The sequence below is a fragment of the Balearica regulorum genome, chromosome 12, assembly GCF_011004875.1.
Source record: "Balearica regulorum gibbericeps isolate bBalReg1 chromosome 12, bBalReg1.pri, whole genome shotgun sequence".
Classification (NCBI taxonomy): Eukaryota; Metazoa; Chordata; class Aves; order Gruiformes; family Gruidae; genus Balearica; species Balearica regulorum.
Genome location: NC_046195.1, coordinates 19,232,161 through 19,254,377, shown reverse-complemented (window position 1 = coordinate 19,254,377; position 22,217 = coordinate 19,232,161). Strand labels below are relative to the sequence as shown.

At 40.8% G+C, this 22,217-nt stretch overlaps 1 protein-coding gene and 1 long non-coding RNA gene across 6 annotated transcripts in view; both read left to right on the top strand.

Annotated features, from left to right (window-relative positions):
- LOC142603426 (uncharacterized) overlaps window positions 1-22,217 on the top strand; it is a 212,336-nt gene that overhangs the window by 140,089 nt on the left and 50,030 nt on the right. The gene's annotated exons all lie outside the window — the stretch shown is intronic.
- The window catches only part of IGF1R (insulin like growth factor 1 receptor), a 190,940-nt gene that overhangs the window by 118,693 nt on the left and 50,030 nt on the right, over window positions 1-22,217 (top strand). The gene's annotated exons all lie outside the window — the stretch shown is intronic.

The window sequence follows — 22,217 nt, the reverse complement described above, 5'->3', positions numbered from 1 at the left end:
TCCATCGAATGACCGGCAGAGACCTTTGCATCTGTGCAATTGATGATTTGCAGTAATTATTTCCAGTTGCATCAGCATATGGAGTGTGGCTGGACCCTTTAGGTACCTCTGTGCAGGTCCTGACGGAAGTGAAGTTTCAGAGAAGATGCTGATAAATACGCACAGTTGTGAAGGAGATTGTGTGCGGGGGGAAGTGTAAAAATAGAAGTCCCATCCGGGTATTGCAATAAAAGCATGAAGGACTTTAGGTGCTAAGCTTAAAAATCCAGACACCCCAAGGAAATCCAACAAAATTGAATTAGTTGCAGGAATTAATTCATTTTTGTTAACTCCTACTATTAATAATTTAAATTATCTGAGATGGAAATTACAATTATAATAGTTACTTTTTGCTGTATTTCAGGGTTCTCTCCCCTCCAGTAATTTGACCTAGTTTACCGGTGTTTTAATTCCACTCTCTAATTTTGAACACTTGCTTCTTGTTACCAGCTTTGTCAAGTCTTCTAAATATTTTACTGTCTGCTCCATTGCAGGGTCGAGTGGGACAAGCATTATCTTCTGGCTAAGGAAAAACTGAGTTGAAAACCAGTACTAGTGAAGTCCCTTAATAGAACAGATGCATCTGACCTGAAAAATTACTTGTGCGCTCCAAAATTTACTCCCCCTACCAGCATCTGATAAAAGATTTTTCTACTGTCAAAATCCCTTGCTTATATCCTGAGACTATTCAAGTTCCTAAACCCTACAGCTAGCCACCTTTCTGTCTGCATGTGCTGAAATGAGCGGGTTTTTTCTGTTTTACACTTTTAGTAGTCTTCTGTAGTGAAGATGAACTTCATAACTAGGATTTGATTTTCAAAAAACTATTTGTCTCTTGTGAAACTTCTGTGGAGTTTCTGCTGGAATTATTTGTTTGATACAAGTTTCATTGTGTTGCATAAATGATGTACGTGCTCCAGGGGAAGCAGCAGATTCCAGAGATGATAAACGTATCGAGAAATCTTGCTCTGTTGTGATAGCGCTCATTTCTAGGACCGATGTACTTAACTAATTTTTTAATTAAATGTGAATTACGGTGCGGGGTGGTAAGTTACCAGTGGCTTTTGAAATCGTTTTTTCTGTGAGAAGTGAAATGTGCCACTTTGAGCGGCAGTGAGAATATGAAGAGCTACTTCTCATATTTATCAATGAGCAAACCTGACAGATCTTTAGATAGAAACTGAAGAATTAGTGTTTATCCCTTTGACTTGTGCTCTAATATATTTTGTAGCAGTCACCTTCAAATGTGCGGAGTATTGTAGATCTGATAAAATCACTTGTAAGGAATTAGGCTCAATTTGTAGAAAGTAAAGATCATGTGGCTAGGGTAACAATTAATATTTCTACTCAGTGAATTTTGAAAGCAGTATTAAATCACTGAGGTTAATCTCCTGACTTTTTGTTTTTCCCAAAACTCTCTTCTGAGTAAAAATTACAGGTATGCAATTTCTTTTTTTACAGAGAAAAAAGAAAAGTTTTTTCATGTACTGTGTGGTGCCTGTATGTAAAGTATCATGTCTTTCCATCGATTGTGGAGAGACATAAATAGTGTATGATAATATTTCTGGCTTTCAAAATAATTAGTAAAAATTCTTCAGAAAATAACTGCTACTCCATTCCCTCATGCTGTTCAAGGATAGAGCATTTCTATACCAAGTGATCATCCTAATTATCATGGTTTCAAAACTAAACTTTTTTTACTTTTGAGAAGTCAGGAATTAAGTACTACTTTAAAAAAAAAAAATAAAAAAAGTTTTCTGCCTTGTGTTACTGAATTTCTACCAGTTTAATAAGACACTTTGCACTTGGACTTGTCCAGATTGCATGAAATTTAGATAAATGAAACACCTAGTGACATACTTTTTGTTACAATTAATCAATCTCCCACCTTGTGGGCCAGCACGGTTTCCATGGCATTTCAAAAAAAATGCAATAGGTAGGATTCCTAAAAAGCTTTTAAGTGTAAGTGTATACTATTAACTGCTCCCCATTCTATAATAATTTCCCCCTCAAATTGTACCGCTCAAGGCTACCGAATGTAAAATAGAGCAAAACGTGGTACGAAGATCTCTGTGCGGCGTGCGCTGCCTGCCACTCATCCATGGTCGGTACCTGCACCACCTCTGTGGCTATTTCCTGCACTTGACCGCCTGAGCCAACACAGCTTTCCCATGCCGTCGGCTGATGGGCTTCCCGTTCCATGCAGCGTTCGGCAGGCTTGGGTTTTTGTGAGCAGGGTTGGTAAGCTTTCATTTGGAAATGAATCCCTTCTCCTGTGAAGGCTCCAGGCTGTGACCTGTACCTTCAAGGTTGTCGCTTCCTCACTGCATCAGAACTGGATAAAGTCATACAGTTCTTCCAGCTAATGTTTACATTTCTAGTTGATGAGACAACCCAAGTAAAACAAATGCAGACTTTGAAAATACTGGAGTGGTTTCCATCTGGGTCTCTTCTGGTTTTCTAGCAGGAGGCCATGGTGCCTGATGCTCTCCATTGCTTGCCTGGCTTCTCATTAAAAAAAAAATAAACAAAACCACCCCTCCCCTAAAGTCCATCATCACAACATCAGCTCTGAAAGGTGTTGGCGTAAATTATTATTCAGTGTGTTTAAAAGCAGAGTGCATCTAAAGCCCACCAGATTTGCTACCTGGATCTCCAGATTCATTGGATATCTTTTCAGTGAAAGCAAAACAACAGCAAAGAGTTGATGGGTGGTGGATGGCCTTTGCAGCAATTGAAAGCAGGGTGGGAAATGAGGGGCTGATAGCGTGCGACTGGTAAGTAGCACTTACAGTAAGGAGCTTAAAGAAAAGGAATAATCTGAGAGTGGCTGTAACTTGCGGGAGTTGAGGATATCTCACTTGTGGCCGTACTGAAATCTCTATTGCAGCTCTTCTTTTTATATCCTTTGTCCTTTGAAATGCCTTGCTGTTAGGGTTGGGCTCTTATTTATTTCTTCCTCTCGGCAGCTGCAGTGCTCAGACTAGTAGGCTGAGATGCTAACAATGCACTGCCTGCTGCCAAGAAAGGAGGTATTTGCATTCATTTTCACTTTCTTACTCTGAATACAAAAAACAAATAAACCTCCTACGGTTGCACTAAGTCCTGCCTCCCCTGAAATGTAAATACATGTGCTGATACGTGATTATAGAGTAGTTACTGGTTGTGTGTTACATACATCAGTTTACCAGGCAGGTAATAGAAGTGTCCATGTTCTGTAAAACAAAGCAATCTTACAGTAATACAGAATAACAATATTAAATAATAATAATTAAAAAAACCCAGTAATAGGTTTCATAGCAATTATTTAACAGATTATGTCTGGTGCTTTTTTCACATTATTTTTTCTGAATGGTTTTCTTTTTTCTCAGAACTGCAAATTGTTCATACTGCTCATATCAGGAGCAGCCTGTGTACAGAAGAGGCGAATTGTTAGCATTTTTCACTCTTTAAGTAATTTTGACAACAATGCAAGAAAGAGGAATTTGGAGACTTGTTTGAAGTTCCTACAAGTGGGTGATGGGGTGACTGTAGGGATTCAGAGAGTTTGGGGTGCGTGTGGGAGGTTGTGCTGTGCCGCTCGCTCCCTCTCGCTGGAAATCTTATGAACGGGGAACAAGTGGGATGGTACGCGTTCTGAATGTGGAGCTTGGGATGTGTTGACTGGATTATGAAGGCAGCAGTTTAACTAAAGGGACATAATTTATAGGGGGAGGGAGATGCGAGAAACACAGGATTTGACACTCCAGGTTTTTTATATTGTAATATATTGACTAAAACAGACATCAAAAATAACCCGATTGCCGTGACACTTGGTTTTGTGTGTCTGCTCAGTTTTTAATAAGCCTCTCGTTACGATTCTGAGCACTGCGTAGAAATCCACTCTGCCATCTTTTTTTAATGCATTAAATGGTCTACAGTGTGTTTCTTTTGTGGTGAAACCCCATTGCCTCAGTATGGAGAGCGCACAGTGTACATGTGTCTTTGTTTAATTCAATGTGCTTTCCTCTTTCAGTACTGGAAATAGGACATTTTAGTTCTTCAGTCACCACTGCAGCAAAGCGGTGCATTTCTGAGAGCGTGCGGGGCACGAGGAGGGGCAGGAAAGGCACGCCATGCGTTGCTCACAGGTACGCGCTTTGCATCGCCTAGATGCGTAAAGCCTGTGTGCTTTTTACAAACAGCTCTCGCAGCTAGGTGCATCTTGAAGACATCTCTCCCAAGGAAGCGAATTTCTGCAGTTTCGAACTGGCCCTCTCTTCTGTGCAGTTCGTGGTTGGTTTTTCCTTTCCTCCTGAAACATCAGTGTAAAGAATCAGAGGGCTAGAGAAATAAAAAAAAAATCCACTGGTTCTTGTTTAATATCAAATAACTTCCAGTGTGGGATTTTTATCTCGTTGGCTTTGTGGTAAGAGAGGTAGAGAAAAGACACTTGAAAGGCTACGACAGCGTAGCCTGTAGGAGCTTTACAAATTGATTCAGATGTTCCATTCAGAGCAGAGATTTGATACAGGGTAATGAAATCAAATGGCTTAAAATAATCTTTTATCGATTTTTATGGAGAGAAGTCTATATCTGCAGAAGCAAACCAAGGTTATGGCAAGATCTGCCTTCAAATTTTGCTTTGTTTTGTGCATGTATGCTTTTAAAAGCACAGGGGTTTTTCTGTGCTTTGAATGCCTGCTTCTGCTTCCCTTTAAGTCTGAAGTGGAGAAACACGTGCTGAAACGTTAGCAGCATAAAAACGTACTGTCCTATTTAATACGCTTTGGTACATGTGCAGAGTTTTGAAAAGATATTTTTTCTGAAGCTCTGCTGTGCTGCCTTGGTTTGATTTGGCGTGGGGGCGGTGGGTGTCCCTGCCACAGAGCAGGTCCCCGTGGGGCGCAGCGGGGGACGCGCCTCGTGATGCTGCTCCAGACTCATAAACAAACCGTCACGTGGCTGCGCAGCCCTGCAGAGCAGCGTGCAGGCAGGGATAGACAGCGAGAGCATTATCCTTATTGGATTTCCCCTCCGAGCTGGTGCTGATTTGAATGTTTTGGAATGAGTGGTGAATGAAACAACACAAGGCGCTTTTTTTGTTTTCATATCCCCCCCCTCCTTTTGTTTCAGCTGCAGGGTTCAGGGTGCACAAAGAGTCACTGAACCTGTAAGAAGCTTCTCCAAATGCAGGTGCTGGCAATGCAGCCTGCTTTTCTTTCTTGACAGAAGTATGCTAGCATGAGCAAACACTGTATACTTACTGTCATATGAGAGAATGTAAAGGTGCAGATAAAATAGTGAATATACTTGAGATTTTAAATAATTTTATTCTATGCATCTTTTTTTTCCCTTTCATTTAACCAATAGTTGTTTTATTAAAAATGGATTTCTCTGTTTGCTGAAGTGTAGTTCCTTAGACCCACCACGTATCCAGTGGAAGCTGCATCACTCTGGATGTGAGATGATTCTTTGGACCAGTCTGCTTACCCTTGTTTGTGAATGATTAGACTTCAAAAGCGTTTAGGTCTAAATGTAATTATAGCTCAGTTTCTCTGTGTTGAGTATTTTGATTTACAGTGTGCATATTATAAATGAGTAGGATACTGCCCATAAAACAATATATACTGCAGTAGTTCACTGAGAACATAACTTGGATCATGAGATCAGACTAATAGCTAAATACTTCTTAGTTGTAGTCTTCATCTTTAGATACTGGAGCTCAGCAATCCTTTAGTTTGTTGGATGCGTAACAGCATTGCTGATTTATCAAGCTAACCCCAACCTAAACCAGCAGTGGCTAGATGCATACTTGCATGAACTTTGCAGCCTCTGGTTATTGATAGAGTTGCCAGTAGACTGTATTGATGTTTGGGAAGTACCAAGTTCACGATGATACTTTATTAATGGTTTGTAGGGAGTAACTCATGAGGCTGCGTTGTAGGAGTCTGGGGTAGCGAGGAGGCTTGAGGATTGATTTAGGAGCTCAAGGAAGAGACTGCAGAGTGTACGAGCTCCTGGAGGATAATTTAGGCCAACAGGGGAGCAGGGGAAAAGCTAGTGTACAGCAGGAGATGGTAGAGTGAACAGGATGCTGTCCTTGTCCATCCAGATGAGACAGATGTGAGCAAAGCTATACGCTGCTGTGCAAGTGAGATGGAGTCTGAGGGAATGAGAAGCCGGCCAAGGGACTTGTGGACTTGTAGAGTTTCTTTTAAGTTTAGCTTGGCAGGTTTCAAACTACATTTAAGAAGATTTTGGTTTCCAGAGACATTGCTATTAAGTTATTTGTGCTGAGACTATTCTTTCTTTGTTATCCATTGCACCAAGAACTACAAAATGCTTTTAAAATCATCTTTTCTCAGAGGTGCTTAATGCTCCGGAACACGTTGACCTGGTAATGTCATTCTCTAAATGATAATTTTTAACCCAGATATATTTGTTAATCTTAAGAAAGGCAGTTTGGAGAAATCTCCCTAGTTAGGATGCAGATGGTTTGGACCATGTCCCAGGCTGTGCAGCTATGGGCAGCTCAAATGGACTCCAGGTTCCTTGTTTGTGCCATGGGTGGAATCCTGTCACTTCCCCACTGGTGTGTTGAGTAATGCAGCTAAATCCACCAGTGGCCGTGGGGTACTTGAACCCTGTGGCTGTTGGTGGCTGAGAAAATCCAGTTGTGATTGACACCAGTTGTGTAGTAGGAGTTATATCGACCATTGAACAGCGGAGTTAAGTGGGGACCAGAGGTGAAAAAGGTGGGAGTCGTGTGTGTCTGAAAGTGTCTACACTAACTCTGTGTGTGTGTGTGTGTGTCTGTCCTGTAATGGAAGAGGCCACCATCTCTCTCCAGTGAGCATGAACAGCAGAATTAGATTAACGTTTCTTTTCTCAAAGGCCAAATTTGGCAATGATATCTCTCTTAACAACAATTACTGGCATGAAGTTAATTCAAAGATACTCAATGGTGTAAATGTGTAAACTTGCCCAGGTGGCACTCTCTGTGACAAAACAAAAGAAAACTAGTTTTAAAAAGGAAATTAATTTGTAAAGCCATTTGGCTTACTATTTAAAAAACCTCCAAAATCCAAAAAGCCCTTGAGTCAAAATATCAAAGATAGAAACTCTTGGAAATGATACCTTGTCTATGTTCTCTTACAAGAATCCCGAGACTGTTTTACATCCTTTTTAATAATGCAGTTTATAATACTCTTTCCAGTCTTCCAAATCTTACAGTTAAGTGACGTGGTGCTGATTTGTATGGATTTGTCATGTATCACCGTAAAGCCGTTGGCTCAGTACTGTTTCATCAGACAGGCCTCGCCTCTTCCCATGCTGAAGATGCTGATGTTTGTTGTCATCCTTTAAGGTCTGTAGAATCTTCACCAGAATATTTCTGCATTTGTTTGTCACAGAGGGCCCAAGTCTGATATTACAAAGGTATTTTACATTTCAGACTAGGCTGTGGTCCACTGTTAGAGTTGCAATATCTATTTCTTTGTGGTTACTGATATAGCCACTGGTAGAATTTTTTTCAAATATCCCCACAACAAGCTGATTTCTAAAATAATTTTAAAAGGGTAATCTGGCTTCTGCCTTGTCTTTTCTCTATTATTACATACTAACAGCCTGGCAAGAAAATACTTGAACCTCAGATCATCTGAATAATTGTGTACAAAGATTCTGAAAGAAGTCTGTAATTTAGGACTTGTTACATTTTAAAAGATAATTATTATTCCTGTAGTGTCAGGGGCTTTTGCCTATCAAGACAAACAGCTGCTTCTGTTCCTAAATCTTGCTGTAACGTTGAGTAACTCGTCATTTTTTTTTACTCTGTTTGTTCCCCCTCTGCTTTAAAATGGGCATTGAAAACAACCACTTGATTAGATTTCATGCTTTGTAAAGCATTTTGAGAACTGCTGATTAAAAAGTACTGCATAGATGTGAAGTATATATTTTTCTGTTACTAAGCATTCATGAAGTTTAATTTGTAGGAACCAAGGCCGAGATGCTGATGTTAGTAGGAATGAGCTCTTCAAAACCTGGGAAAGGATAGCAGAAGGTTTGTGAAATGAACTATTGGTTGAAAAGCACTTCCCAGGAAAGGTATAAATGGATTAAAAGTTTCCCTTGTGGGGAAGGACATGATGTAGGGAGGAGGGAGTAATTAGGCAGTTTGGAGATCCTTCGGTAGCAGTTAATCCTCCAGCGCCAGCGTGGCCACCAGCGGATACTGCATCCGTAGGGATGATCTCTGAGAAGCCACTCTACTTTCTGTCATCACTTTAACAAGCTGCGGTGCCTAGATAAAGTGCATCAAATGATTCTGAGAAATATTTAAGCTGAAATATGTATTAAGGGTGGTAGCTGGCCCAACCCCATTATTTTTTCCCCGTGTCATTCCTAATTCATAAAAACAAACCATAAAACCCCCTTGAACTTTGTGCAAAAGTCTGTTGCTCTGTAATTTCCAATTTAAATGACGCTTCTCCGTATTTGACTGCGGGCAAAATCAGCCGTTCTATTCCCATCTAATTTAATGCTTTTAGTTTTGGGGGTGTGGGGGACATCCTGGAATACTAATTATTTTTTCCCCTCCTTGTTTCTTTTTTCATAACTGTCAACAGATCCTGTGATCTGCTGTTATTTGGTAGTTCCCTTTTATTGTTTTTCAGTGAAGGTTCTGTCTGCAAATTTGGATTTGTGTCATTTTACTTTAATCAGCATGATTTTTTTTATTTTAAACAGTGTTTTCAGGCTAGTGTTTGCATAATTACAAAAAACTGTAATGCATATGGAAGTTTAGGTGCATGTAACTGCAGAGAAGGCAGGGCCTTCCTTGCTTGAGATAGACAGATCCATTCATTGTTTTATTTTGCAGTTGTAAACATTGGAAGAGAAATGTCATTTCTAATGATGGAATTGGAAAGCATTTCTCAAATTGAGTGTGGTCCGATGGTGATGCTGCACCATCCCCCTGTGGCTGGCAAAACCAAGTGCCTTTGGTACTCACCAGAGGTGATAAATAACTCTTTGTCACAACATTTCTCAATGTCAGCATTAAGTGTTTCTGGAGATGATACAATATTGATAACTCTGGCATAGACAGAAATATTTTGTTCTTAGGCTGCTTTGTGTATTGTAAATATACACCTAGAGAGAACTTGGTGAATGGCATGGCTGACATGTTCAGAACAGATCAGTAAAAGGAGAAGGATGCACTTTTGAGTAGTAAAAAGGTAGCGTAGCATCGTGAAGAGTTTGAAAATGGGAAGCCTGATGATGCTTTCACCCATTTGACCTCTATAACCAAAGATATCTGCAGTTATTGGCTCAGGGAGACCCATAACTGGAAAAAAAGGTAATTGCCATCTTGTTTAGTGCAGTATTATTGAGAAATAAAGCTCAGAATTAATTTAATTTTCAATTTGTAGGTGTTTGTAGGTGTCTTACAAATCTAATAATTTCTAGGGTAAACAAGGTTGTGAGAAGTCTTTACAGTCTGTCTGCAGTCTGCGCGTGCTGCATGAAGAAGTTGTAAATACTTTCATTACTGAATTCTATAGTGCTTGTTTGTTTTGGGAACCTGCATCTTCTCCTATGCCTAATATTAACCCTCTGCAGAGTAAATTAAATTCTTAGTGGAATTTTAACATTAAAAGAGAATTTTAAAAAACTCCAGAAAAGGGTCAGTCAAATTAAAATGCTTTAGTGGAAGAACATCTGTGCTTTAATTACTGTAACATAGACCATTTTTTTAAATGGTGTAAATATGTGGAACCTGGTTTTTTTAATAATTTCAAAAGATAATATAAGCTTTGCTGTTCTTAGTTCTTCAAAGACCTTTTTATAATTTTCCTCCCTAATTTTGGTGGAAGAAAAAATACTCCATATTTAAATCCTTCCCTCCAAGTGAAGTGAACTTTAGCTTCCTGGGATAAATTTAGAACATTTTTCTTCTTGCAAAGCAGGATGAGTTTTTAATAGCTTTTAAAAGTTTGTCTTGTTCTGGGTATGCAAAGTGATAGAAAGCAATTATAGCATTACTGTTTAGATGGTGAGAAGCACAGATTATTTTTTCTTTGAACATCTTGCCAGAGTTTGTCTGTTAATCTTGACAGCTTTATTGCAAAGCAAAAAAAGCAGTTGAATAAACTGGGGGGGAAAAAAAAATAAATAATTGCAGCACTACTGCCTACCTGCAGCAAAGACTGCAACCCTAGGATTAAAGAGGAGAGGTGTGTGTTTCCCTTCTGCGCCTCTGAGAACTGAATTTGCAAACAGTGCCACTTAGCGCGGCTGAGACCTTTGCTGAGATGACTTCAGCCCCGGCGCGTTGTTTCGGGTTGCTGTAATTGTTTGCAAAACACGTTCAGGGGCTCTCCCCATGCTGGTACTTGTTCCGAGCATATGTAACATGCAAACAAACCAGACACCGAGCGCCACGGGGGTTTAAGGTAATGTTTCTTTGTCGCAAGTACCTGTGTCTTCAGGTGCGGTGTGTTACTCTGCTCAGCTTTCAGAGCAGCAGTTATTTTGACTGAACCAAAATATATCTTCTTTGACCTGTGCCCTTTTGTCCTTTTGAAATCTTGGTTTGCTTTATAAGGTGATTTAGGTGATTTCTCTCTCTCTCTCAGCCAGAATATTCTAAGGACAAATCTATTTTGCGAGACAAAAACTTTCTCAATTCAGCCACTTCTTTCCTGGTAATATTTTTTGGTTAGTAGTTTGCACCATTTGGTGTTCTTCTGTCTCTGGACTCTGCAAAGCCTCATAGGAAGAGTTGTGGGTTTCTTGATTTTTGTGGTTTATTATAGCTCAAGTACCATAATGAATCTAACTCCATGAGAGTTGTACCCCAATCCCAGCCACCACAACGTATTTTGAATTTGAAAAACATGCCTCTCTCTCTTTCTCCTTCTGCTTTTTGTGTAAATATTTATTTATATTGACCATATATGGGATCTGCAAATTAGAACCAGTTTCTGTGACCCGCAGGTGCCTGGCACATGTTAAGAATCCATCGATCACAAGGCACCTCTATCACGACAACGATGTAGACTTCTCTCTGGGATTTATGAACTAGTGAAGTGGTTTTGTTTAAAAAGTGAGATATGTTTGCATGATTCTTGGGCAGACCTTAGGACATTCATACAGATTATGAGTGTCACCCAGCCCTCATTCGTATGAAATCCATCTTTTTCCTCATTTTGCTGCATTTAGATACCCGATTCAGTCTCTTTCTCTCTCAGCCCTTTGAGTTCTGTAGTGTGCCAGCATCACTGAACACAGTGTGGTCTCGGGAGGGATTTTGAATAAAGTTTGACGGTTTTGACTCCTTTTGATTTTGAGAGGGCAATGAATAGTCTGTTGGACTTGTGATGGCTTGGACTTGCCCGGTACTTCTGGTGTGTCTGCAGCGTCGTGACTGACGGAGCTGCTCAGCCAAGCATCAAAGTGCTTCAGCTTGCAGGCGCTGCTAAAATAAATTAGGTAAGGTGAAGTGTGTAGCAGCAGCTGTATGGTTTGGGCTGTAAACGGGCCTGGGATGTAGACGATGTATCGGTAGCATCGATACGCAATCCAGTGCCAATTAGGCATGTAATTGCACAGAAATGGCCTCTAATACCAGTTTCAAGAAGAGCTGCCAAAACCACAGTGCTCAAGGCCTCTCCCTCTGAGTTCGGCCAATGCTTGAACGAAACAGCCCCCAGCTTGTTCCTCCGGGACACAGGCCTGCCTTGTTAGGAAATCGGTGAAGTTTGGGAACCCACAATACCTCACATAGCTCTGTGTACAGTAACGGAGAGTGGAAATAGGGCCATAGGCATGAGCAACCAGACGAGTTATAAATATAGAATACTCTCTCAATTCCAGTTTCGTTAGTCATGGGAGGACAGTGAGAGTTTTATAAACTTATAAGGAATATACAAACAGTTCTGAATTTAAAATAACTCTGTATAATTTTTTTAGTGTGTGAAAAGAATATTCTTTTTTGAGACCATCCATGTAAGTATCTGCTATACACAGTGTGTAAAGATCTGTGTATTTATATGTTCATGTGAATGCAACTTGAGATGACAAAAAAAGGTACCGGAGGGGAAAAGTGTAGCTCAAACGTGCCAAACTCTAGCAGAAACAGAGTGGGAAGCAGCATGCTTCCCACTTTGTGCCAGTATCAAAAACATGATTCCCCCTTTTTTTTTCTTTAATAAGTGCCATCTGATGCCATCTCCGGCTTCAGAGCAACCCCGGGCAGCATCACTGAGCTGGCTTTGCTGCAGCCTGGAGCCCCCGTCAGATCCAGTGATACAGCTCACCTTGACTGTCCTTCCTACAAATAAATAAATAAATAAAATCTGTCTGGTACTCCCTAATCTGATCACAAATCCTTACTACAGGAAAGGATTTAGAAAGTCTGAGGCAATGTCATTATTTTTTTTTTTCCCCAGTCATACTAATAGGAATTCCTCAAAACCATGTGTATAAGCAGAGACAACTTGTCCATCTCAGCGTTAACTGCGTTTGACTACACAGCCAGCAGTGTTGTGTGTCCGTTTGTCCTGCTGAGTGCATTACGCGTGCTTGCAGTTTCTGGGGGGTGGTAGTAAAGCGTGGTTTGCCTTGTTCAGTTTATTTTATCAAAGTGTTGGAAGAACTGAAATAGTTCTGTCTCATAACTGAGGATGTTTTTAAAGATAGTGGATGAAGTGCAGGCTGGATGACATATTGTCATCCTCCACTTAGGTTAGAAGAAAACACTGAGCAAACACATACAGTGTTCCCCTCACTGCTCTGAGCCACTTTCTCCCAGTGTCTTCTAATTTCAGGTATTTCAGTCCTTTGCTTGGCTGGGCATTCAGAGCTGCTGAACTTGCAGTGGTTCGCTTGGGGTGTCCTTTGGGGTTACAGCAATGTCCAATGCCTCTGCGGATCAGGAGCATCCCTGTGCTTCTCAAAGAAGGCTCTGCAACCTGGCTCAGCCTTTTCTAGCTGCAAACAGAGCTGTTCAGTAACCTGCAAGCAAACAGGCAACTGTTGCAGCAGCTTTGTTCTTTGGAGATCACGCTGTGTAGGATGGAGTTAAAAGTTCATGTCCAGGCAATTCAGAATGATATACAGACTATGAAAGCAATTTGCATCAACTCTGAAAAGACACTAAATGTTTTCCCTTTTCCCTCTGAAACACTTCCATCACCAGTCAATGGTGTTTGAAAAGAAACTAATTTTAATAGAGATTTCAAGACATTTGTATCCTTTCCGCTGTCCGTGTTGCCAGTGAATTTGTTAAAATGCATTAAGAGATGGCTTAATGCATGATCTTCCAGTCTGGTTTTGGGACCTATAAACTCTGGCACCTTCTGTATTCCCCCTGTGTTTATAACAGAGAATCACAAACTGGTTTGGTTTGGGAGGGACCTTAAAGCCCACCTAGTTCCAACCTCCCTGCCATTGGCAGGGACACCCTCCACTAGCCCAGGTTGCCCAAAGTCCCATCCAACCTGGCCTTGAACACTTCCAAGGATGGGGCATCCACAACTTCTCTGGGCAACCTGTGCCAGTGCCTCACCACCCTCACGGGGAAGAATTTCTGCCTAAAATCTCATCTAACTCTCCCCTCCATCAGATTAAGGCCGTTACGCCTTGTCCTGTCACTCCATGCCCTTGTAAACAGTCCCTCTCCAGCTTTCCTGTAGCCCCTTCAGGTACTGGAAGGTGCTCTGAGGTCTCTCGGGAGCCTTCTCTTCTCCAGACTGAACAAGCCCAACTCTCTCAGCCTGTCCTCATAGCAGAGGTGCTCCAGCCTCTGATCATCTTTGTGGCCTCCTCTGCACTCACTCCAACAGCTCCAGGTCTGTCTGGTGCTGGGGCCCCCAGAGCTGGACGCAGTACTGCGGGGTGGGGGGGGGGGGTGTCGGGTCTCACCAGAGCGGAGTAGAGGGGCAGAATCCCCTCCCTCGACCTGCTGGTCGTGCTGCTGGTGATGCAGCCCAGGACACGGTTGGCTTTCTGGGCTGCTAGTGCACATTGACTGGTCATGTTGGGCTTCTCGTCCACCAACACCCCCAAGTCCTCCTCCTCAGGGCTGCTCTCCATCCATTCTCACTTAGCCTGTGTTGTGCTTGGGATTGCCCTGACCCCGACGTGCAGGACCACCTTGCACTTGGCCTTGTTGAACTCCATGCAGTTTGCACAGGCCCAGCTCTCAAGCCTGTCCAGATCCCTCTGGATGGCGTCCCATCTCTCCCTGACTGTACCACACAGCTGGGTGTTGTTGGCAAACTTTAGAATGAAAAAAACCTCCATGAACTTATAGAATGAAAAAAATATTCCATGTTTATTAGAAGTTACTGTTTAAAATTATCTATATATTATTATTATATGAGTATTAAAATTATTCTCTGATCATTAAAACCCAGGAAAGAGCTCACCTTCTGTTTGTGGTGGATCTCAAGAGCACAACCTTCAGTTGCTGTTGGATTCGCTTACACTCTCTTGTATTCCTGGAAGTCGTGAAGGAAATACTTTGTTTAATCGTTTTGAACATAATTGCCATTAATATTGTTTCAAGTGATGTTGATCTTAAGAGGATGAGTAAATATCGTAAGTGATGACGTACTCCCAGACTTATGAGTCTGTAATTTAAAACAAATGCACCCAGGTGTCTCTGACAACTTTCCAAACCATCAGTATTTTTGCATCTTGTTTTGCCATTGCATTGTAATTCTTCCCTTTTCTCAGGTTCCTAAATACTTAGTTCTTAATCCTGGTTTTAGCGGGTTATCTCACTAGCAAGTGAACAGCTTGAAAACGTTTGCTCTGTGGTAAAATAATTTGAATGTTCTTGCTCTTTCTTGATGTTCCCTTGAGTTTTAATCTTATTGATGATTAATTATTGATGATCAATAATAATCTTATTGATGATTAAAACTCAACAGATTGTTGAGTTTGTTATTTTTTGTTGTTAATGCAGGCGTCCCAGTTGGAGATGAGCAAACACCTTCTAAATGTTGTGCCCTGCCATGTATATTGTAAACATTGGTTTTACTGAAGCTTGCCTGCCACCCCCCCCCCATTTTTTGGGTAATTAGTCTTCGACTGGAGCAGTGTTGATGTCTGCCTCTAAGATGAGAATTATGTTTTATTGCTTGTGCCAGAATGGTTAAGCCTTTTGATGGGCTTAATGCATAAATGCGAAGGGCATTCCTGAAACAAAGCAGGAGTTGAATCCCTCCGAACCAGTGACTTTTTTTTTTTTTTTGCCAAAGATTAAACTGCCTTTATCCTTCAGCATTAAAGAGAACTACATAATTTAGGCCAATGTGATAATGTTATCCAACTGTCTTCCTCCTTTAGAATAAATCTGGAATGTGAATAGTATTCTTCCTCCAGCTAGGGTTTTGCCAGAAGATGACTGACCAGCACTCCTTGCTTGCAGTATATTAATTAAATCCTGTAAAGCTTATTGCCTTACACTTGCAGCATTTGGAAGACAGGCAGTTTAAATCTTGCTTTAAGCAACAAGCAAAACCCCAATACATTGTTCGTAATCTGGAGTGAAAAGGGAAATAATTTGCTTCAGAGCTATTCTGCAGCAGCCCTTTTCTTATGTGTTACTGAAGAGTTCAGGAGCTCCGGTTACCCCTTTAGAAATGTGAAAAGATTTGTGACTGTGAGTGGTGGGTGATTGCAGTGGACACGGAGCAGCTTTCACCACTGTGGGGTAACCGTTGCTTTCCTGATTTCATCCTCACTGGCATCGACATTACTGTTCTGCTTTGCATCTTCCAGTGGGAAATTTCCCTTTTTGTAGAGGAAATGTTTCTAGAACAGTGCAGCACTAATGGTAAAACATTCCCAACCTATTTGTTTACCTAGTGTTGAAGATAGAGTAAAACTGGCCTGAAAGCCTGATAGATGCTTGTGTATATGCCTCAGTTGGGTTTGTTTATGTACTGAATTCGTACTGGTGTGGAAGGGACAAAATGGACTTGTTTTTTTCCTCCTCCTCTCGAGTGCCAGCTGCAATGATGCCAGTCTGGGTTGTGCTGGGCAACATAAACTGTTTTGAAAGAGAATGCAATTTGTGCTGCCTGGGTTTGTCAATAAGTCGTGTTTATTTGCACCTTCCTGGTCGTTAGTATTACGCACTTAGGAGCAAATGGAGTAACTGTACTATCAGTTCCTGTTGACTGTGGTTTAAGGTAGTTGTTTTCTTCACTTGGGTTTCCATTTGCTCTAATTTTGGTGTGATGTGAGTAGCTGTAATGCTGCTGGAGCTTTTAGCAGGGTTGATTGCTTCACTTGCAGAAAACCTGAAGGTATAGGAGGCTTTACAGTGCCAAATAGTGTCCCCAAGTCCTCTGGTCACTCTAAATAAAATAGATTTAGCACACATGTTGTTACATATCATAGCTGGGAAGCCTGCAAATTGTTTGGAGGTAACTTCTAGGGTAAAGAATGAATGATAGTTGGCCAAAAGAGGTGGTGGTGTCATCAAACCCCAGTGTATCCAACTAAAATACGCTTTGGGTTGTTTTCATTGTCATTTTTAATAGTCTGCTCTGTTCTTTTCAGCTGGGAAGGAGAGCTACAGGTACATTGTGCTGAGGCATTTGTGTGTGTGAGGGATTGCAAACCATGCCATGGGTCTCAGGCTCCTTGGAGCTGTGCTGATGTGTGCTGCTCTGAAATGCTCTAGATACTGAAACTGTCCTGAGGGGAAGGGAAAATACTAATGCTGCAGAAAAAAATTGTAAAACTAGAAGGCATCGAGTACTTCACCACAACAATACATTTGAACAAAGTGCTAGTTTCACTGAATGATGAGTATTGCCTCCCTGTTTCACAGATCTTTCTGCATCTGGTGGTATCAGAGAGTCTCCAGGTGCTGAATGGTGCTGGACTTTCTTCTCCTAACCTGTCTCCACTCCTTTCTTCCATTTCCTTTGCTGTAGAATCATCTACAGGTGCTTCTAGCTGAGCAGTTAAATCCAACTGCTGCACAACTGGCTGTACAGGCCTTTAGCGTGATACTGTTTTTCAACCATAAAATCCTGAGGACGGGAATGTAAGAGTAGATATCTTCATCAGTCTTTCATATCGTTAAAGATTGAGCAGTTGGTGGTGATGTCAGGTCGGGCAAATCTTTTGAGCTTGTTTTGAGGTTCTGGATGTTTTGTGACACCTGCCCCTTCATTTAGGGGATATGGCATACAACATCTGTGACAAACTGAAATACCAAGAAGGAAGAGACCAAAAAACTTTGTGTAGAAGCCAACTAGATGTAGTTAAATCCTCAGCTGGATTTTTATAGTTGGAAGAAAAGAATTCACAGAACAACTTCGGAATAATTTCAAGATCCTTGGAAAGGTCTGCCAGATAAAAATAGGCTGGTAATGACTGGGATGTAAACATGGAAACACATGACCAGTGAAGTGATCTCGAGTCAGACATCGCTTGCAGCCTGTAGACTTAATGCCCTCTTCTTGCTTCTTGGTACACGTTTGTATAGGCCTATCCAGATATTTTCCTGGTGAGCATAATTGTGTACGTACTAGAAGCTTGAAGAGGAAGGAGATGATCGCTTTCAAGTCCTAGTTTCAGTGCTGGGTTGAACTGAACCTTTGAGATCTGGCAGTTAGTTTCAAAATCTGCTAAACTTTATGCTGGACTACTAGAAAGTAGTTTGATATGGCAGCGTTTTTTCCTTCAGGATATTCACTGAACGTGAGATAACCAGGTTTAGAGTGCTGGGGGGAAAACAGAAAAGACAAAAAGTTGCCCCATTGTTAACGTGTTGCTAATACCTGTTCCTGTAGCAATATAAAGGTTTTATGCAACTGCTCTAAGTGGCCTCTGCAGTTCTTTGGAGATGACTTGTACCCATATTTCTGTGATTGGAACATGTTACTGCATGTATTTAATATGTGTATTTCCTTATTGCAGCCTTTATTCTGTAGTTATTTGATTCCAGCCCTAGCCATGAATCACTGGAACTGGATTTTCTGAGTAATGTCTCTCCAGTCTCTCTATTCTGACAGTGTACTGGGCAAAAGAAATCAGGTCTCATCTAGGCTGCTTGAGCGTTTGAAGTCAGCTGTTTGAAAGACTGTACCAAAGTTTAGAACATTAAAATGCAGTATTTTAAAAATTCTGTCATGTAGAGGGATTAACATTCCAAAAATTACTGGGTTTTTTCTGTCTTTGTGGATAAATTTAGACAGCTAATTTTTCAGTAGTTGGCTAGGAGAAAACTCTCCCTTCCTCCTATAGTTTCTGCTCAAAAGTAGGCTTTTTTCCCCTCTTTTTTTCTTTCTGAAACATTATTTCATGTGAAGGATGCTCTAAAAAAGCAGAAACAGTATAAAAAAGGAAGGATCGAATATCGTTTTACAAGGAGAGAAAGAATCTTTAAAAAAATATTTATCCCACACTTGGCAACCTTTTGCTCGCCCGCATGTGACTGGCATGGTGCCATCCTTGGCAGAGGCCGGTGCCTCCGCTTGCCAGAAGTCTTCCTCTTCTGGCTGCGTTTTCACTCCCTGTGACTGATTGTTTATTCACCTGATTCTTCTGTTTCAGCATTGCTGAAGTCACGGCCGTCTTGGAAATGATAAGAACACTTTGTCTGTCCAAACTGTACAATAGCCATGATGTCAACGCTGGGTGTTTGCGGTGAGCTTTAGCTTTGTGCGCACTTCAAATAGCGGGAGGTATTAGATGTCAGATGAACTTACTACCACCTCCTTAGCATGAGGCTATCCAAAAAGGAACTGCCGTAAACACAGAGAGATGATTTGTTTCTTGCTTTTTTTTATTTTTTGGAGAGCTGGGTTTAAGGATTTCCCAACCTTGCTTTGTGTTCGCAATTTTGGTTTAGCAACTTGGGGATTTTAATTGAGAGTAATGAATCTCTGAGTCAGATTCTCTTGGAGCACTTCTTGTTTGTGTGATCTTTGCATTTAGTTTTAAAGTACTTTATTTTCTTTCTGTATGTCAGGTCTGAATCTGATTTACTCAGTAAGTCGGCATCTTGAAATATTTTGCCTTTTTTGTGAGTGATTATAGTACCTTAATCGTATTTGGAAAACCTCCTGAATTTTGCTGACAAGAAAAACTTCTCATTTGAAGAAATGGAGAGAAGGCGAAGCATGGATGGTCAAAGAACCTAGTGGTGTTGGTTTTGCTCCAGTAAATTTGATTTGTGGCTACTGACACTCTTCTTGTGTCCTTCTCTCAGGATCTGATGATTATTCAGTACGTTAATTCCCTAGATGTAAATAGACACTCTGGTCTAGTCAAGCCTCCATCATCTCTTTATTAAAGTCATGAAGCTGCTTAAAAGGTCTGCCCTTGTCCGGTCTTGCTTTGACTTCCTTCTTCCATGGCTGTCCTCCAAGGTCTCTGAAATTTTCCATTATCTTGGTAGCTCCACGTGATGACAATTAAGCATTTTTTTGCCCTTGTGCTTGTCAGCAAGGATTTGTTTGGTGGTTTGGCTTTTTTTTATACGGTCATCAGCCTTCATGATCCAAGGCACTGTTGTACCTGGCTGATAAATTCTGTCCCCACATGTCAGCCCACTCTTTGCTTATGTTTGTCTCTGATGTTCTTGTGGACTAAAGACAACAAGTTATCGAGCATATTTCAGCATTTTTTATTTTTTTTTTTGCAAGACTGTTTTGGAACCTGCATTTTTAAATGTTCTGGTACAAATCTAGCAGCCCAAGTAGAACAGTTTGGAAGGGCAGGGGGAGGATAGATGGGGCTGGATTGTAAGGCCAGCCAGTGTTGTTTAGTAAGATTTTTGTAACAGGGATATCTGAGGGAACCGGCACGTAACGCAGATAAGACATTTTGTTCACAGTGTATCTTACATACACACAGAAGGTCTTGTTCTGCCTCTTCCAAGAAACAGGATACCCCTATTGTCTCCAGGCTGAAAACTATGCCAATGTTGGCAAGAACAAGCAAAAAATAGGACCGAGAGAAAAGCAAGGTTGCTGAGCTTTTAAAAAATTATCTTTAAAAAGTTTTCAAGACTTCTTGTTAAAATGTTTGTGATTAAAATATTACTATAGTTTTGAAAACCTGTTTCACTGATTGCCTTTTTCATGTGAACTTTTATGTCCTTCTGTGCTTCATTTTATATTTCCGTAGACGAGAGTCAGCAGATTTACCAGGAGATGCAGGGAATCCTATTTATGTAGCATTCTGTTCATGAATGGCAGAGACATTAAGGGAATACAGAAGTTTTTCCCAAGAATTAAATAAACTTGATCTTTTTCTATGATATTTATCTGAATACTCAATGTAGCAGTGTTTGGCTTTTAGCAAATTGTCTAGATGAAAACAAAAAAAATCATGCAGTGAATACATCTAGTAATGAACTTTGTGGAGGCATGATGTGTGTAGGTTTTTTTCTTAGTGGGGCTTTGAACTGGAAATGTAGCTACCACATGAAATCTGAGTTCTGGCACCCACTCAGAACAGCAGTCCATCTGCTAGCAAGACACACTGATTTTTTTACTCTTTTAATCACTTAGTAGTCACAAATGCCAGTAGTACTGTATACTTTTAAGGTGAGAGGCAATTTGTGACGCCTTGCTAAGACAGCCTCTGGGCAGACTTCACTCCTTTTACACTGGTGCAGGTTACCATCAAAGAAAAGAATATACACCTGTATACTTGCGTATTTTTGTGTAAGAGTTTGGTGTGTATGGTTTATTTTTTCCTTTTCAAGAAAAAAAATCCAGCATCTTTACACAATGCACTGTTTAGCAGTGATTTCCTCTGTATTCCTGCTCTCAATAGTCTTACAAGTAACTGTCTCTGCAAAAATTTTCTTAATTTGGCCTATATGTGATATTTGTGCTATTTGGGCAGGCATCGGCCCTCCCCATGCTCCCGTGTCCTTGTTCTCATAGTCTCCCCCTTCCACCCCCCTTCTACTTTTCAACCTGGTTTCACTCTGGAAAAAATGAGTATACAGGTATGGAGCAGTGCTGTTGGGTTGTAATGGCAGTATGTGCAAGGAAGGGGTTGCAGGGTTAAGTAATGTTTCTTTTCGAATTGGAAAAGGCAGATGAGCTCTTGAGCAACTTCAATAGCACCTTCTCACGCAGTAGACCAGCTGCATTCAATTCAGTGTAGCCAAGCTATCTCTAATGCAGGCGTGTTGTGTTAGTGGCTACGTATATGCAAGTAATAGCACTGTCAGATGTTGTAAGCTGGTCTGATGATGATACTTAATAGGTACCTGCTATTATAGGGGAGATAGTCTTAAGGCTGTCAGGTTACTGCAGGTTGAATTTCCTCCACAAAATCTTAGCCTTAATTGCATAAGGAGAACCCAGCTTGGTACCCGGATGCTTTAACTTGCAAAGTTGCCAGTTAGGGCTTAAAATAAAAAGTTTATAAAATTAAGCAAGATCAATATAGAACCATTTTGATAAGAAATGCAAAATTCTGATGGCAGTTTTACAAGTCCTTTTCGAGGTGGACACTACCTTAAAGCTGGCAGGACATGGCTTCTTATAATCAAAACTTGATGTAGGATGTCTGGATCCTGATGCAGAGCTGTGGACAGTTGGTTTTGGTTTTGTTTGGGGTTTTTTTTCTTATTTAATTACTGCCCTGTGTCATAATTGTGGTGCTCTGCTCAATAGCATTGTAAAAACATACTGGAAAGCCTAGATTTCATTATGGGAAGAGGAGGGGGGTCAAGATTTTAAAATGTTTAGTCCTGCATTAAAACAACAGTGCAGTTGCAAACTGAGAGAGAAATTACAATGCAGAACTTTTGTGGAACTGTTACAGTTTCTTAAAACATTGTCTTTCTCTGCAGGCTGGGCTCTGCTGCTTCCCTGTTCGTTTTGGGATATCATCTTTGGTTATATGCTTTTTGCCCAAATTGTTCAGTTTAAATGTCTTGTGGAGCTTCGCTTGGATCTCGCTGTAGTCGTACTACTGAAATTTTGGTTTATGCTGTTATTATTGGTACTGTGTTTTAGCTAAGTTAGAAAGTGGAAAACAGTTACTTAATGCAAACCAGATTTCCTATCTGTGTTTGTTTACAGAGCCTCTGGCACACAGCTCGCATGGCTAAAAGGCCATACAGTGCTGTAATCAAAATGTTGTTGTTACATAAATATAATGCTGCCACTTCTTTTGATGTAACAGTGGTGAGCTTG